Source organism: Taudactylus pleione, unplaced genomic scaffold (assembly GCF_031769625.1).
Source record: "Taudactylus pleione unplaced genomic scaffold, aTauple2 ptg000423l, whole genome shotgun sequence".
NCBI classification, from domain to species: domain Eukaryota; kingdom Metazoa; phylum Chordata; class Amphibia; order Anura; family Myobatrachidae; genus Taudactylus; species Taudactylus pleione.
The window spans coordinates 1,268,864-1,279,201 of record NW_028284825.1 but is presented as its reverse complement, the minus strand read 5'-3'; the positions used below and the strand labels follow the sequence as shown (position 1 = coordinate 1,279,201).

Genomic DNA, 10,338 nt, shown 5'->3' with positions numbered 1-10,338 from the left:
AAGTGTAAATTTATACGAGCATTTTCAATCAGTGACCTGTTGTCTGTTGTTAATCACATTTTTTATTTTTTAAGCACCAAGCACTTTTTTCTCAGTCAGGCTGCTATATTGCACAAGTTTTGCACGCACGTTGTGCACTTTCATATTCTACAGGCTGCCATAATGTATACATTTGTTGAGGTTTAAGACTTATTGATTCATGGACATTCTTTACTTCTGTGTATGACGTATATGACTATAAGCTCCGGTGGTGTCTATCAATCGTCAAGTGAAACAAACAGCATATGTCAGTCGGGATGGCGGATGTAGATACTGAGGATAATGCAAGTGGCTATAGACATAATGAATACCCTATTGGTGATGTTCATTCATATTCTGAATCAAAATATAAGAAACGGGAGATTGATTATTTTTTTCATGGATTCACACTCAGTGAGTACTACAGGGCCAAAAAGATACCGAGAGGATTAAGGGCTCTATTTATTAACATTATTTTTACTCAATAAAGTGAAAAAGGGTGTTTTCACACCCTTTTCACATTATTTTAGTTTCACCTGTAGTTATTAAAGGGCAATTGGAGTAGAATTAGTAAAATTCTACTCCAACCCCCAGTATCACTTATTTTTAGTAAAGCAGATCGCATTTCCCATAATTGTAATGGGAAATGTGATCCGACCTAAGTTACTAAAAATAAATTGTAAAAAAATACTGGGGGAAGCCCTGTGATAATAACGCCACCTGGAGGTGGCGTTATCCAGGGTCTCCCCCGGTTACCGGGCTCCCACTCTGCTCTAACGGGGAGAGCAGAGGCGGGAGCCAGTACCAGTAATCAGCTATGTGGTCTAAGCAGACCGCAAGCTGATTACTGTAAAAAAAAGAAAACAAAAATTAAACATTTTTTTTTTTACTTACCTGACTCCAGGGACCGGTGATCGGGCCTCCGGTGATGGCTCCACTCCGGTCAGCTGGTCTCCCACAGTGTACTGGGGCCTGGTCATCAGGTGATCGGGCCCCAGTGCAGTATGGGAGATCACCTGATCGGGAAGCCCGGAGAAGATCACCGGAGGCCAGGAGGATGCAGGTAAGTCTAATGAAGGGAGGGGGGTCGCAGGGGGGGAGGGGGCGTCGCGGGGGTCCGCGATCGTGGGGGGTGGGGCTTAGCACCGGGGGGCGGGGCTTAGCGTCGGTGGGGGGGTAGTAGCGGTGGTCGGTCGGCGCATGTGCGGGCTCTTAGTCGCGGTATTTTTTCTGAAAATACCGCGACTAGAGTGCAGATGGGATCCGCAGGGACAGAGCTTTATCGCAAGCTCTGTCCCTGCAAGGGATTTATAGTAAATCCCTGTGATATTGCCTGAATTCGCAATGCGAATTCACTCGGTAATATCACACTACAATCCGCATTCAATATGCGGATTGTAGTAAATAGAGCCTTAAGGGTGAAGAATTGCCCGATGATAGGTAAACATGACCCAGCATTTTGTAAACACTGGGTGAGTATATTAAACAAATGTTCATTTGATCTGATGCTCTTGATTATTGAACAATCTACCAAGGAGTTAAACATTGTAAAAGAAAAATTCATGACATTTGAAACCATGCATAATGCGACCTTAGAAAATGACCCAGATACCAGATGGTTGGATAAACTTAATACACAGATACAATCATATAAACGAGATATCATCAAGTATAAAAAAGAGAAACGTAGCAAAGTTGATACTGATTATGAGTTACACACTGTGTATAGGTGGACCAATAAGGACAATGAGGGTAGGAAAACCTTCTTCAGGAGGAATCGTTACAGGAGGTATGACTCAGACTCACCTCATGAGCATAGATCCTCTGATAGTGATCTTGAACAAACTGGTACAAGGATTGGAGATAAACATCAACAACAATACCACCCTTTAGGGATGACCACCAGATCCCAAGAAGGAGGAGGTGGAGGCAGTACACCCGAAGGGGTGGGCAAACCGAAAGGAAGAGGGCGTAGTCAAAAACCACCTCTACCTCGCAGGACCTAGTTGTCAACCTCTCTACATATGCACTGTCTAACACAGAGTCAGCTGTGCTCAATAGAGGATTATAATTTGTACCAACCGTGAAAATGGATTCCCTACAGTGGCAAGTTGAGCAGTGCTCCTTGAACAGACAACTGAGACTTAAGGAATACTTTGCCAAATCTCCGGTCCCTAACCAGTGTGACTCAGTACAGTTAATTCCTAAACTACAAAAATTACAACCAAGGTCTTCGTTTGACCCATTGTCTTCTAACGCGTCCATTAAGACGTTTATGCGATTACTACAGAGAGAGGTTGATACCTCCATTGCTAAATTGCCCCTATTCAATTTAATTTATCCAAGGTTGAGCAGATGGCTTTGACTAACTTGGCTAAAAATGAACAGCTAATATTTCACCCTGCTGATAAGGGCGGTGCGCTGGTCATTCAAGACTTATGTAAATACAGACAACAGGTCAAGGTGCATTTAGAGGATACTCGGACGTATCAACTATTGTGCTCTGATCCAACTAAGGCAGTTCTAAAAGAATTGACCAGTATCTTAGACAATGCAGTACAACAAGGGTTGTTGTCAAAATCCATATTTGATGCATTGATTCCAGCGTATCCAGTAGTACTGCTATTATATTGTATACAAAAATACATAAATCTTTAACTGACCCACCAGGGCGTCCTATCATTACAGCCCGGGGCTCATTGCTGCAGCCTGTAGCCATCTACCTAGATTCCATCATGCAACCATGTATACGCAGTCATCCATATTATCTTTTGGACACGTCTACCCTCCTTAGAAAATTGGTTGAGCTTCCTACCTACAAGGATGAAATTTAGTTATGTAGTATGGACGTTGGAAGTTTGTATATCATCATTCCCCATGGAGAGGGTCTTGCAGCAACCAGGAATTTTCTGACAAATCATCCATTATATGAAGGTCCCAGCCTGGACTTAATTGTCGAGTTATTAAATTTGATCTTGACACGAAATTTTTTTCTATATGATAACAAATTCTATTTGCAATTGATTGGTTGTGCGATGGGGTCCAGTGTGGCCCCATTGTACGCCAATCTGTATATGTTTGCCATAGAAAAAACATTATTTTTTGATAATCCAATTGTTGCCAGAAGAATTGCGTTCTATACAAGATATTTTGACGATTTACTTTTGTTCTGGTTGGGACCCAAACAGGATCTTATCGATCATATTGATCTGCATAACAGCAGTGATAGTCCTGTAAAACTTACATACAATATCAGTAATGAGTTGGTTAATTTTTTAGATGTAACTATTTCAATTAATCAGGGTAAAATATCTACTATACGTGTAATTCTCAGTATGTCGTATATCAGATCGTTTGTCCTTGCGGTCTTTCCTATATAGGGAAGACTGAAAGGACATTCAAAGAACGCATGGCTGCTCATAGAAGTGCGATTAGGGCGGCGATCAATGGTGGCAAAAGTGATCAGCCCGTTGCCAGGCATTTTGCCTTGGCGAGACATGCTTTGTCAGCATTAAAGTATCGCATGATTGATCATGTCCCTCCATTGGCCAGGAGAGGCAATAGAGCCAAAATAGTTATGCAACGTGAAACACGGTGGATCCACCGACTTGGTACTATGGCCCCTAGAGGGCTAAATGAACAACTAGGGTTAGGTGCATTCCTGTAAAAAGATTGTGATATCTCTTATAATAACTGTTTCGGTTGTTAGTAACTATGTCAATATGTGTAGAGATTGATAATGGATCATATGCTATGCATTATGTGTATATGTGTCTGAAAATATGATTAATGCTGTAATTGATGTTTTTGTATATATAGCATGATCCATCAAGTTAGTCATAAGCTGTTTGCGTTGAAAGTATATTATATACATGTGCCGCAGGCATAATAGTGCTTATTAATGTGTATTAGCATATTTTGCTTCTTATTATAATACTGAGGCATGCCGTAATATGTGTCATGACTAATTGTGGCTGCATTGCAGCAGCGATGTTATGTTGTTACCATGGTGATGGCTGTATCACGTTTGCGCTATGACGTAATGACGTCATTAGCAAGACGCTGGCAGCTGGGCGCGCAGTCCCGCCAGGACTAGCCTGCAAGTGGTTCACTGGGTGATTATGTTCATGGTATTTAAGGTAAGATGTTGTACACTGTTGTTACTGTTCTGACGAAAATGCCATAACGCATTGAAACGTTAACACCTGAAAGCTGCCTGTTTGATCTTTTATGCATGCATGGAGTGCCGCACGCTACAATCTACATATTCTCTACCACAGTGGGGGCAACCAGCTAAGTAAACTTTTATGATTCAGAGTGCCGGAGTACTGCTATTTATATATATATATATATATATATATATATTTATAAATTAAGAAATGGGGTCACTCCGGAGACTTTAAAACTTTAGTGTAACAACATAGTGTTAATATTGTGGCAGTATCACCAGAGGTGGCACTGGTGAGCATCAGATTCTGTGTGGCTCAGGGGAGATCCGCCCACACAGACTAGAAAGGCATTGTGGGAAGATGCGTAATGGCTGCCGAGTGAACTCAGTCCAGGGAGTACTGAGGCAGACCAGTCAGACAGAGCTCACTGTGCTAGCAAGCCAGTGAGGGCCAGGAGGCCTGAGCCTAGACCTGTGAGATACAGGGAAGGCTATCCAACTCTGGGACTGAGCTATGGTACCTGCAAGGAAGCAGGCCAGACTGTGAGAGGCGGCAGCCAACAAGCTAAGGAAGCTATACCAGGCCAGGAGGCCAGTGTCCAGTCCTGCATGTGGCAGGAAGGACCACCAATCTCAGAGACTGTGAGAGACTTTCATGCAGAGTAGCTGCTTCTGTAGAGAGGGTTCAAGAAGTTTCTGTTTACTGCTTTCACATGCTGGAAGTAAAAGCACTACTTATGTTTATTTAACTGGAATGCTACGTGTGGACTCTAATTCTACCCCTACTCAGTGCACCACTGACCCCAGTCTACCGAGCTAATTAACCTCAAGTATCACATATTGACATTTCAGGGTGCGGCAATCCCTTCCTCAGAATACACAATCAAATTGTTTGATTGTGTATTCTGAGGAAGGGGTTGCCGCACCCTGAAACATCAATATTAAACACTATGTTGTTATACTAAAGTTCAAAGTCTCCGGAGTGCCACCATTACTTGATTTCTACGCATTGGGGATACAATCTCCCAGAGGAGGGCACCCGGAGCAAGGTAAAAGGTTTTGAGGAACCAGCAAAGTGCCAGACTGTTTTGTGCAAATCTATATATATATATAACACATACATGGAGAGCATATGTCCATATGAGTGTGTATAAAAAACCTAGGAGGATAGCATCATAATCGCTGTCTACATTATAGTGGAAATGTGCATATACCTGTATATATATATATATGTGTCTAGGGAACAAGAGATCAATTTAGACAGGGGCTGGTTGGCAACTTTCAGCCTAGGGGGCAAACAAGAGCAAGTGGCCCAGTTTTTCTACCAGTAAAGGCAATTTTAAAAATGGGCGTGACAATAATGTTGGGGGTGTGGTTTGCGTAATGTGGGTATGATTTAAATAGCAAATGAAATCTGAAATTTTTTTATGACAAAGAGCTATAGTATAAACAAATATATCATATACCAGCCCCATATGACTAATGCTGGGTGCACACTGGCAGATATATTGCCTGTTCTATTGAACAGGCAATATATTTGTAGATCATAATCGGTGTGTGTAAAAATGATATGTCTATTAACTATGTCATTCACAGGCATATCGTATCTGCCCTGCAGCACAGTTGATGCTGATATATCTTACAAAGTTATTTACATGTGTACGGGTGACCTGCCGACCGCCCTTACCCTTGCTGCAGGGGTCTGGCAGTGACTGATATCTCAACTGGGTGGGCAAATTTAAATGCCCAACCAGTTGTGATGTTAGTGCAGACACATCGGTCTAAACGGTTGGTAAGGTTCTATGCACTTACCAATCATTAGATAGGTCGACCTGTCGGCCAGGTGTGTGCCCAGCTTTAGCTGAGACATGAACATCAGGGCCAATTTAAGGCTGTTTATTATGTTGGCCAGATTTTTTCTTTAAAAAAAAGCTTACACTGTGCTTGGGTCACAGTGGAAATAAGGGCCTCTTCATGGTAAAGTGCTATCCAGCTGTGGACACTACCATCTGCCCGTGTCAACCCACCGGTCTGCCCTCGCCTCTGTTTAAGCCTCTCACTAACAATTATAAAAAGAGCAGCAGCTTGTGTTTGTAGCATCTAATAATGCCTGTCCGGCGGATACTGGCCCAAAACATTCAGTTTGCTCCATATCCTTCAGATAAAATCATGTGCTGTCTGGTATTTCGCAGTCACAGGGGTAAACTGTACGTCTGGGTGTTAATCTCCAGCTTATGTGGATTGGGCTGCTGGAGGCATTAATTGGGAGCCCTGGGTTCCACCTTTTATTGCGTGTGCCTCCCAGGGGCTGGGTTGAGTAGTTGCGCCCGGCCCTTTGCTCCACCTCCCCTTTTTGCATTGTGTGTGTCTGCTGTGGAAAAGGAGGGGTGCAAATCATCTATTACAAAACAAGCAGGGTGATTTCACAATTAACAAAATGGACAGTGGGTACACACACATATACATATATATATGCAGTGGTCGAAGTGGGAATTTTGAAGTGGGGGTATGGACAATTTAGAAGTGGTGGCAGCGGTGTAAGTAGTAAAAACGTGACACTCACAATATAAGTGTGCTTGGTCATGCGTCACAAGGGGCGTGTCAGCATGATACACCACCCATTTCTTGTCACTCTGGGAGCATTCCTGTACATTCCATTACAAATACACCTTACCTATATGCCTGTTTGGTCTTGGCAACGGGGAATATCTGAAGAAACTGATCCACCTTGGGCAGATAGTGTCTTCAGTCGGTATTCACTATTCATGTAGGAGATCACATGGTCTGAAAGATGCCTGTTTGTGTAGGAATATATAAGTTATAACCAATGTCATCATCATACAACAAAGGTTCGAACAGACTCGTGCCCAAGGTCACCTCCTGCACCCTGTATCCCCAACAGCCTCCTGCCCCTTGTCTTTCCAGCTTCCTGCCACCTGCCCTGTCACTCCAACCACACACTGTCCCCACAGGAAATAAAAAACACATGGTCTTTGTATAAAAAAATAAAATACATAAACATAGGCCCCCACAGGAAATAAAATAAAAACACATAGGCTTTGTACAAAAAAAAAACACACACTGGCAATGATACAAAAAAATACACATAGGCCCCCACAGGAAATTAAAAAAAACACATAGGCCCCCACAGGAAATGTAAAAAAAAAACCACATAGGCCCCCACAGGAAATAAAAGAAAAAACACATAGGCCCCACAGAAAATAAAATAAAAATACATAGGCACCAACAGGAAATAAAAGAAAAACACACATTGGCCCCCAAAGAAAATAAAAGATAAAAACACATAGGCCCCCACAGAAAATAAAAGAAACACACATAGGGCCAAATGTAATAGGTAGTCAGTTTTAGCAACAGTACAAACTCGCACTTTCTCGCACTTTTAAAAAGTGCGAGTTTGTACTGAAGCTCGCAAATTCAATAGCCTGCGAACTTTTCAGCTCGAGGCTACTGCATTTGCGAGTGCAGGCGAGTTTAGGACTATGTAAACTGACACCTTTTAATGCGAGTAGCATTAAAAGGTGCGAGTTTTAGAGAAGCCATCACAGATCAGTGAGATCCGTGATGGCTTCTGTGTGTGTTTAAAAAAAAAAAAAGTGCACCCCCTCCCCAAAAGCTTAACCAACCTCGGGCTTTATAAAGCCTGTTCTGGTTCTAAAAACACAGGGGCCAAAATGCGTAGGGGGCCCCTGTATATTAAGAACCAGCACAGGGCTTTGTTGAGCTGGTCCTGGTTCTGGAAAATCAGGGGACAAAACAAGTAGGGGTCCCCTGAAAATTCCAGAACCAGCACCGAACTCTTTCTAGCAGGGGGAAATTGCCACAGCCAGGGAAAACCTTTCACCGGTTTCCCCGGCCAAAGCATTATCCCTGACTGCTAGTCAGTCCAGGCCGGGGATCCCTGGGGAGTTGGGTACCCCCCCAATAAAGGGGTACTCCTCTCCAGGGCACCCCAGGCCTAGACTGATAGCCCGGGGCTATCCCCGGCACCCTAGGGCGGTGGGTGCCGGGTTGATATTGTCTTTATTTGTAGAACCACAAGTACCAGCAAGCCTCCCCTGCATGCTGGTATTTGTAGAACCACAAATACCAGCATGCGGGGCATTATGGGCCCACTGGCACTTGTAGTTCCACAACCAAAGAAATACGTAAATAAACAAACTTACACCGTGAAAGTATAATTTTAATAAAACATACATGCACACTCACACTCACACTCACACTCACACATACTCACCTATTATCCGAAGTAATCCATAGGGGTGTACCTGAAAAAAAAATCCATACTCACCTCTCCTATGCGTAGATCACGTCCTCTTCTCCAAGTAGGCAATCCAGGGGTTAAAATAAAAAAATGAAAAAAAAAAAGAACCATACGGACTGAGCAAAGGTATGTGTGTACACATACCTTTGCTCTGCGTAAATGACCGGGGCACACGTGTGCCCCGTCAGTGCAGGGGCCGCCAGCCAATCAGGGAGCATCTCCATCGGAGCAGCTCCCTGATTAGCTGAATGCGGCCAGCCTCTGTCTCCCATAGACGTCTATGGTGAGAAATCCCCATAGCCGTCTATAGTGGGAGCCGCTACATAGTAACCGCAAGATTAATTGATGTTAATCTTGTGGTTACATCAATGATACAATGCCCCCCAGCCCAGCCCGTCACTGAATTTAGACATATTACAAACCATGTTTATGGTCATATTCTAATGGTAGATTCATTAATTGAAAGGGTCCCCATATGATGAGAACGTTAGGATAATATGTTAAGTTTTGTTTCCTTTTATTTTATTATACTATACTATATTTTGTGTTACTATGAAGCCAATAGAAGACAAAAAATCCCCACAATACAAATAAATACATTTATATATAGACAATTCCCATCCAACCCCACCCGCAAGGAAACGTATATTTACGGAATAAAACAAACAATGGCAACCCAAATGGTTAGATCATGCTGTAACATAATTAGATGGCTGCAGTATGTGAAAAAACCCCACAGATGCCCCTATGCACATTTACGTTATACCAATGTGAGAAATTACACCAAGAAATTTCCATGATACTAAAAAAATTTAAATGTAAAAAGCTGAACAAATAAATCTGCATTAAGCATAGTATCCGTATTGTAGATGCATTAAATAGGCCATGGCAAATCCAATTTTATATATGGTATAGTAATGTTATCTGTACATATGTCTATCAAAGGGTATCCAAAAAGTGAAACCTTGCATGTGGGCAGAGATAGTATCTTGCTGAAGCAGCCTGGCACCTTAGGTCACAGAGGCTGAAGTCAGAGGACTGCCCTGACACAAATAGACACCCCAAGAGGTGAATTAGATGGTTGAAAATAAGGACAAACTCTTGATAATTCACAGTATTTCATTAAGATTAAGTGTCTCATTTAAACCGTCAGGGTAGAGGCAATTGAATTTGTGGATCCAATATACCTTTCTCCTGCACAACTGTTTGTACCTATCCCCTTCTCTGCTTGTTTGTTTGATGTGTTCTATGCCAGTGATGAAAAGGCAACATGGATTACTGTTATGACTGTAATTGTTTGTCCTTCATACTACAAGTTGCAACTACATTGTAGTAAATAAGTCACATACGGGCTTTTGCAATTAATATATTCCTTAATGCTATAGTCTTTCTATGAAATTGGCAAAAAAACTTCTTTTGTCTTGTATTTAGCATGTGTACACATAATACATTGTGAGCTAACACACTTGTAGAAACCTGCAGGTGTATTAGGGAGCCACCTTATGCACCCTGAATTTTTAGGAATCTTCTCTAATTTAAGAAAGCTAGGGGCCAAGATGTTCTTTACATTTTGTATATTTATTTGTGTTTTTAGCAGGCAACTTTTAGTACAGCGGCTAAGTGTATCTGTCCCTGCATTTTATATACCTTTAATTTAATTTTTTATCATTGTTTTTTCTTGTGTTCCATAGTGCCATAGGTTATTCTCTCCCTTTTTTATTATTCAAACAACCCTGGTAATGACAATACCAGCGTCCAGCGCTCTGTCTTTGGTGCCAACGTCACTCCACTGCTTTCCACTCTTCCCAAGTCTCGTCCGCAGCTTCCTAATCCTAGTAGATTTGAAAGAACACCAAAACTCTGCTGTGGC

General features: G+C 42.3%; 1 protein-coding gene across 1 annotated transcript in view; it reads right to left on the bottom strand.

The window, feature by feature from the left end:
• The window catches only part of LOC148506145 (uncharacterized), a 150,543-nt gene that overhangs the window by 28,033 nt on the left and 112,172 nt on the right, over positions 1–10,338 (bottom strand). The gene's annotated exons all lie outside the window — the stretch shown is intronic.